We start from the raw sequence: 7,658 nt of genomic DNA, 5'->3' as shown, positions 1-7,658 counted from the left end.
GCACCCCAGGAACAGTATGCAGAATTGGACGTGCCAGTACGTGATTTAGCAGGAAGGGGTTAAAGGGGTAGTTCACAAAAAAATTCTTCAAATCAACTGGTGCCGGAAAGTGCCAGAGATTTGTAATTTACTTCTGTTAGAAATTTCTTCCATTACTTATCCGCTGCTGTATGTCCTACAGGAAGTGATGTATTCTCTCCAGTCTGACAAAGTGCTCTCTGCTGCTAGAACTGTCCAGAGCAGCAGCAAATGCCCATAGAAAACCTCTCCTGCTCTCCAGACTGGAAAGAATACCCAACCTCATGCAGGACATACAGCAGCTGATAAGTACTGGAAGACGTGAGATTTCTTAATAAAAGTAAATGACAAATCTCTGGCACTTTCTGGCACCAGTTGATTTGAAAGAAAACCTTTTTTGGTGAACTACCCCTTTAATAAAAATGCTGTATGATTATGTATGCTGCCTATGCCTGGACCTGCGCCCGGTTACCTTTCTTGTGGAGCGGAGGAGTATGTCCAAAATTATAAAAAGACTGTTCAACCGGGATAAGTATTGCAATTTTGCTGTTTATTTTGAGGTCTTCCTGTACATGTATATTACTATCTGTTACTGTATATTACTATATATTGCTATGTATTACTGTATATTACTATATATTGCTATGTATTACTGTATATTACTATATATTGCTATGTATTACTGTATATTACTGTATATTATATATTACTGTATATTACTATATATTGCTATGTATAACTGTATATTACTGTATATTACTATATATTGCTATGTATTACTGTATATTACTGTATATTATATATTACTGTATATTACTATATATTGCTATGTATAACTGTATATTACTGTATATTATATATTACTGTATATTACTATATATTCCAATGTATTACTCTATATTTATGCTTCTCTTTACAGCTTATTAAACAGCACAATGAGGACGTTGCAGAGTATAAGAAGAGAAATGGGCTGGAATGAGCCGAACAACATTTGATATTATTGTAAGTAATAGATGATACTTGAGGAACATTATCTGCACAAAGAAAAAATCCTTCACCCGCCATCTCCTGACGCAACAATAAAATGGTGTTTAAAAGCTGGGCTCGTGTGGCTCTAAAAACCATTAGTCTGCCACATATCCTCTAATGTACATGGAATGTTCTCCCAACAATAGTGGAAGTGACGGCCCCATGTGCCATCCAGCAGTGCCCGTCACCTTCATCGCTGCTCATATTGCGCATCAGTCTGTCCGTGTAAATCTGGGATGGGGAACCTTCGGCCCTCCAGCTGTTGCAAAACTACAATTCTCATCATGCCTGGACAGCCAAAGCTTTAGCTATCCAGGCATGATGGGAATTGTTGTTTTGCAACAGCTGGAGGGCAAAGGTTCCCCATCCCTGGTGTAAGTAGACTTATATATATATAATATATAAAATAGATATTTTTAACATTAAACCATTTATTATCCGCCTTTACTTTACACCAAAACTTTGCCTTATTATTTGGCGCATGAAGTCGCACTCAAACCAGGGCCATTTAATGTCAAGTACGCTTTCTTGTTGACTACAAAGATAATACAATACAGGAACCCTATACTAATTAAAGGGGTAGTTCACCAAATCAACTGGTGCCAAAGATTTGTAATTTTAAATCTTTAATTCTATTTTTTTTTTTTTAAATCCAGTTTTCCACTACTTATCAGCTGCTGTATGTCCTGCATGAAGTGGTGTATTCTCTCCAGTCTGACACAGTGCTCTCTGCTGCCACCTCTGTCCATGTCAGGAACTGTCCAGAGCAGGAGAGGTTTACTATGGGGATTTGCTACCTCTGCTGCCACCTCTGTCCATGTCAGGAACTGTCCAGAGGTAGCAAATCCCCATAGTAAACCTCTCCTGCTCTGGACAGTTCCTGACATGGACAGAGGTGGCAGCAGAGAGCACTGTGTCAGACTGGAAATAAAACACCACTTCCTGCTGGACATACAGCAGCTGATAAGTACCAGAAGACAAGATTTTTAATAGAAGTACATTTCAAGTCTCTGGCACTAGTTAATTTGAAAGATTTTTTTTAGTTAACAACCTCTTTAATAGGACTCATGAACCAAACTTGGGCAGCATAGGCCATTCCAAAGGTAACCTGATCAGCTGCGTCAGCGGGAAGAGGAGCGTGCAGCATTTACACGCATTGTACTGTACTTTGCTGCTGAAATCTGCAATGTAGATGCCACATGTGAATGTAGACAAAATCTGCAGATAGAGTCATTAATGTATCTATTTATATTCCTTCCAGGTGGATTATTTAACCCCTTCACCGTGGTGGATTCTCGTATAATACTCAGTGTTTACAATAAACACTTTAATAAATTATATGTGACTACCTTGATCTCTCGATGAAACGTTTTTTGTTGTGAGTTTGTTTAGGCTTTGTAAGTGTGAGTATGTTAAGGCCCTAGTACACAAAACGAATATCGGTCGTCACGGACGATTATCGTCTTGTGTAATAGGAGACAATGATCAGCCGACATGAATGATGTCGGCTGATCGTTGTAGTCGTTTGTCTTTCAACATGTTGAATAACAAACAACTAATATAGCAGCGATCTGCTGCCGTCACTCCGTGGAATAGGAGGCTGCAGCAGCCGCTGCTATATGCTATGGGCTGCGCGGACGATCTAGCGATTACCCGGGCAGCTCCCCGTGGCAGCGAGCGGGGAATGAGGAGCAAGCAAGCAAGCGCTGACAGTGCTTGTTTGCTCCTCTAGATCTCCCCGTGTAATAGGGGCTTTAGTCCTACAAAGCCAAAGACTGACAAGTGGTAAACTCCAAGATGATGTTTTGTCCTGTTTTAACAGGTCATAATACACCAAACACTTAAAGGGGTGCTCCTAAGGAAAAAAAAACTAACTTTTTTTTTTTAATAACTTGGTACCAGAAAGTTTTACAAATTTGTAAATTACTGTTATTTTAAAGTCTTCCAGTACTTATCAACTTCTGTATGTCCTGCAGGAAGTGGTGTATCTTTTCCAGTCTGACAAGGTGCTCTCTGCTGCCACCTCTGTCCATGTCAGGAACTGTCCAGAGCAGGAGAGGTTTTCTATGGGGGATTTGATACTGCTCTGGACAGTTCCTGACATAGACAGAGGTGGCAGCAGAGAGCACTGTGTCAGACTGGAAAGAATACATTACTTCCTGCAGGACATACAGCAGCTGATAAGTACTGGAAGACTGGAGATTTTTAAAGAGTTTAAATTACAAATCTATGTAACTTTCTAAACCAGTTGATTTGAAAGAAAAATATTTTTTGCTGGAGTACCCCTTTAACCTCTTCGGGACATTTGACGTACCGGTATGTCATATGTCCCCAAGAGGTGTTCAGAGTGGGGCCGCGCGGCGACCCCACTCTGAACCGCTGTGGTCCTGAGTGCCGCGTGTAGCCTGGGGCCGCCGGTATTAGCGGGCATGGTCCGATCGCCGGGACCGCTAATACAGTAATCAGATGCAGCTGTCAAAGATGACAGCTGCATCCGATTACTGGATCTAGCACTTCCCTGGTGTCTAGTGGGGTGGATCGCTCCTCCGGGACTTTGTCCCGGAGGAGCGATCCACACATCTGTACTGGCCGGGTGTCAGCTCCAAAATGGCGCTGATCCTGGCTCGGCACTCGGATGCTTTCGGCTGCAGCAGCCGAAAGCATCCGAGTGCCGATCTCATTGATCTTTGTTGTATACAGCAAAGATCTCAATGAGAGATCAGTGCACTTATACTAGAAGTCCCCCAGGGGTAATAACCCTAACCCCAGGTGTGGTAATAACCCTAACCCCAGGGGGGCTTCTAGTATAAGTGTAAAAAAAAAAAAAAAAAGTGTTATTAGTAAAAAGCCCCCTCCCCTAATAAAAGTGTGAATCACCCCCCTTTTCCCAGGTTTTAAATAAGAGTAAATAAATAAACATGTTTGCTATCGCCGCGTGGGTAATCACCCAAACTATTAATTAATCACATTCCTGATCTCGCACGGTAAACGGCGTCAGCGCAAAAAATCCCTAAGTGCAAAATTACGCATTTTTTGTCGCATCAAAACCAGAAAAAACTTAATAAAAAGCGATCAAAAAGTCGTATATGCGCAATCAAGGTACCGATAGAAAGAACACATCACTGCGCAAAAAATGACACCTGACACAGCCCCATAGACCAAAGGATAAAAGCGCTATAAGCCTGGGAATAGAGCGATTTTAAGGAACGTATATTTGTTAACAACGGTTTGACATGTTACATATCGTTTTAATCGTAACGACTTGAGGAACATGCTTAACAAGTCAGTTTTAACCCTGGGCGAATGGCTAGAAAACCCTCTAAATAAAAAAAATTCGTTTTTTTGTTCAATTTCACCACACATTGAATTTTTTCCTGGTTTCGCAGTGCACTTTATGCAAAAATTCAGCCTGTCATTGCAAAGTACAATTAGTGGCGCAAAAAATAAGGGCTCATGTGGGTTTCTAGGTGGAAAAATGCAAGTGCTATGTATGTATGGCCTTTTAAACACAAGGAGGAAAAAACGAAAATGCAAAAACGAAAAGTGGCCCCGTCCTTAAGAGGTTACAGAAAAAAAAAAAAAATAACTTAATGTGTTTGAGTGAAGAATGCCTACACCTACAAGTTATTGCGGATCACAGCAGAATGCCTGGCCTATGCTGTCAGAACAAGAACAGCTCAGACAGTGAGTGACATTGTAATGACTTGCCCCTGGTTCACACCCAGCCTCCTGTGTACGTGCAGCACTGACAGCAGCCGGGCTCCTTCCCTGCACTCAGCAGGAATGGAAATCCTGGTGCACATTGTGCGTGCTCGCTGCACCCGGTCTTATGTCGGCCTCCAGCACTATTCTTGTGACCTTGGCTGCTGCTATTGGTGGGAGAGTCCTATCTAGAGTCAGTGCTTGGGAACCATGTGACCGCCTGTAGTCTGACTGCTATGGTGTAAGGTGTATATGTGCGGTGCTAGGAGACCGTCCCCAGCTATTGCCGCCTGCTTTATGGCACATAATTGAGGCCATTGATTTTGTTCCGATACATCAAATAGATATGAGGTTGTGAAAAGAAGTTTATTTGATGTATCGTTGGCAGAACTTTTCTCCAAAGGGTCTGAATGAGGTCTTAGACACTAGAATTTGCTGAAAGGTTTTTTTTATTTTTGCAACTTATGCTGCATGTAACGATCGTATTTGCAATAACGATCGTATTTGAGCGATAATCGGCTTCTGTAAACCAGGGCTGTGGAGTCGGTAAGCCGCAGCTCCAACTCCATCTCAGACTCCTGAATTTTATCAGGACCGACTCCAACTCCAGCTCCTTCATAAATGACCGGTCATATACCAGGGGAGATATCTATCACACTGGCTAAGCAGCTTCTCCCTAATGTCCTACATGATCCTGGGCCGACTTGTGAGGGAATAAGGAAAGATATAAAGCAGCTTCTCCTGTGTGTGCAGTGGATGCAGCCAGTCTCCAGCCTCCATGTCCTGAACTACTCACAACTAGACTAGATGGAGCAGGTGGTCTTTTCCTGCTGACAGTCTTCTATGTTTCTAACTAAATATTCACCATATACACAGAAACACTTCTAACAATGCCAGATACCTGTAATATAGAGGTCAGCCATAGTCACACAGGGGGTCACACACAGTGATATAGAGAGAGGTCACACAGTCATATAGAGGGGTCACTGTGGGGGCAGGCAATAGCATGCACACACACACTGCCTGCTGCGGCCATAGCACACATACACACAGCCTGCTGCGGCCATAGTGCACACACACACACACACACACAGCTTGCTGCAGCCATAGCACACACACACAACCTACTGCAGCCATGGCACGCACACACGCACACACACACACACACAGCTGCAGCCATAGAACACTGAAGAAAAACACACAATATTGTCCCAGAGAGAAAACACCACACTGAGGACAGAGGACTGAGGACTGCGACACTACTTATGTCTCTTCCTCCTCTATATTACACAGGATATCTCCATATTACACTGCTGCTCATATACAGTCATCCAGCATCCAGGAAGAGACCAGCACAGATCTCCCCCCACACAATGGACTCTTCCAGCTCAGAAACAAACTGCCAAATAGTGACCAACAACTTTTCCCCGACCATCCTTATGTACTAGGGCCAGTGTCCTATTACTGGTATATTCCCCGACCACCCTTATGTAATAGGGCCAGTGTCCTATTACTGATATATTCCCCGACCACCCTTATCTAATGGGGCCAGTGTCCTATTACTGATATATTCCCCGACCACCCTTATGTAATGGGGCCAGTGTCCTATTACTGATATATTCCCCGACCACCCTTATGTAATAGAGCCAGTGTCCTATTACTGATATATTCCCCGACCCCCCTTATGTAATAGAGCCAGTGTCCTATTACTGATATATTCCCCGACCACCCTTATCTAATAGGGCCAGTGTCCTATTACTGATATATTCCCCGACCACCCTTATGTAATATGGCCAGTGTCCTATTACTGATATATTCCCCGACCACCCTTATGTAATATGGCCAGTTTCCTATTAGAATGTTGCTCATAATATATATTCATGAGCAAAACTTGTAAAATTCATATCAAAATTCAATTTTACATTTTTTAAAAGATTTTTTTAAAGCTGGAGTCGGAGTCGGTACATTTCTTTCCGACTCCAGCCAAACCTAGCTCCGACTCCGACTCCACAGCCCTGCTGTAAACACAGCGAATGATCAAGCGAATGATCAACTTTGTAATCGTGTTTCTTAGCCAAATATGCCATTATCTGCATTTAAAAAGCCTTTTCCCAGGTCCCCCCCTCCTTCCTCTTTTCCATCCACTGCAAAAAATCTGGAAATTGTGACTTGTTGCATCAGACGTACCCTGTCTGTTCTAGGGAGAGGGGAGGGGGGAGGAAGAAGGAGGAGGGAGTTAGCTGACAGCAGAAGGCACGGAGCTGGGTGACAGCGGTAATCAGAGCTCAGAGAGGTCAGTGCTGACTGTCAGAGGAGATAGAGGGTGAGGTATTTGCAGATTAACTCTTTCTTGTCCTGTTTTGGTCTTTTATTTAGATCTCTCCATAGGAGAACAATAAAGACAGGGGGGAGAGCTTTAACCTGCCTTTTCATTATAAAAATGCATTTTTTGGCTAATAAACCCAATGACAAAGTTTCTTTAAATCGCCTGTACTATTGATTTCTCCCCCAAAAAATTTCACGACAGTCACACTTTAAATCGTCGTTGGTAGTTCGCTAAAAATTCGCAGATCGCTTTGTGCAAAGTCTTTCAAAGATTCACCCTATGTGTGAGATGGGCTCAAGCGATCTTAAAAATGATTTAAGACACAAGAGGCAGCAAGTGCTTTATTTTGTCAATGCTCCAGTCATTGTACATAGTCGCAAAGTGCCTATAGGTGATTGGGCGAGCTAGTCAAACGCCATTGTCTTGGTTCAGGTAGAAAGTAGATGGCACCAAGGAGGTAATAGAGAGGATGAAGAAGGGATAGCAGAGAGGAAGACGAGATTAGGGAATGTTATAAGTAGAGATGGGCGATCCGGCCGAGGTTCGGGTTTGTATGAACCTGAACTCTCGGCTTCTGATTCCC

The sequence above is a fragment of the Dendropsophus ebraccatus genome, chromosome 7 (genome assembly GCF_027789765.1).
Source record: "Dendropsophus ebraccatus isolate aDenEbr1 chromosome 7, aDenEbr1.pat, whole genome shotgun sequence".
Lineage (NCBI taxonomy): Eukaryota > Metazoa > Chordata > Amphibia > Anura > Hylidae > Dendropsophus > Dendropsophus ebraccatus.
This window is presented reverse-complemented; position numbering follows the sequence as displayed.